This window comes from Petaurus breviceps, unplaced genomic scaffold (assembly GCF_028583685.1).
Source record: "Petaurus breviceps papuanus isolate PSGF00001 unplaced genomic scaffold, PetGlider_PUasm1.0 110, whole genome shotgun sequence".
NCBI classification, from domain to species: domain Eukaryota; kingdom Metazoa; phylum Chordata; class Mammalia; order Diprotodontia; family Petauridae; genus Petaurus; species Petaurus breviceps.
The window spans coordinates 2,791,256-2,792,405 of record NW_027185597.1 but is presented as its reverse complement, the minus strand read 5'-3'; positions in this window follow the sequence as shown (position 1 = coordinate 2,792,405).

The following is a 1,150-nucleotide window of genomic DNA, read 5'->3' as shown; positions in this document are numbered from 1 at the left end:
TAAAGAACTAGGTGAAGTTCCTCTCCTACTGAAGTACTTCTTTGATATGTCATTATGGAATGAAGGTGATCTTGGGTTCTCAATGAGTATGACAGCAGAACATCAAATTTGGGTGGTTCAATAAAGCTTAAAAGCGTTAGATCATATATTCTTATTTGTCCTTTAAAGACCAGCCTAGTTTAGTGTGAATAACCTCATCTCCAGAAAGTTGGTCACAAAATTATAGATTTTTCCCAAAAATAATTCATAAGGATTGATGATAAGAGTATGGAGTTGGAGAGTGCAATTCTCCAATCCCTCCCCCGCCACATGCAACTTCCTTATTACGTCAGAGACACCAGTAATCCTAGATTATCGAGGCTGGAAACATAGGCTTCACCCTCAACTTCTCACTCTCTCTCCCCTCCCATATCTAATCTGTCACCAAGTACTATAGACTTTACCTTTTATAAAATCACTTATATATATATACCTTCTTGTGTCCTCTGATACTACCAGTTGTTTTTTGTCGTTTCTCAAAGAGGGCCATGATATCAAGAACGTGATGTTATGACTTTCAAATGAATTGGATTTAAGTAAGGAAGGGCTGTGTGCAAAGTCACCAGACTCACTTTCTCCTCCAGAGTCATCTGGGTCCAGTGGCCAGATATAGATCAGGATGACTGGAGATGGCCTTCTTAAGTTAAGGTCTTTCCCAGATCTAAGTTTGACTGAGACAACAGCCACTCAATGTTTAAGTTTGGGTAAGAAACGAGGCAAAGAATGGCCTCTTTTACCTAGTTAAAAACAATTCGGTCTGGAAGGGCAAAAATCTTCAGGGTTTCTGATCAAGAAAAGAGAAAATTGCTATTTACACACACTCTGAGCCATCAGGGCCCAAACAATGACCAAGTGAGGCTTTGGCTAGCACATTTTGTTGGCCAGTCAATGAGAGCTATAGTGACTTGGGTTTACCAAATGATCCTTAAGAAATAAATCTAGCTGTAAGCCTTATAAAAGATACCTTGCAAGGTTTCAGAGCACCTGCCAATAAGGATATGATAATCTATGTGGACAGAGAGAGAGAGAAAAGAGGGAGAGAAGGAGGGAGGGGAAGAAGGAAAGAAGGAAGGAAGGAAGGAAGGAAGGAAGGAAGGAAGGAAGGAAGGAA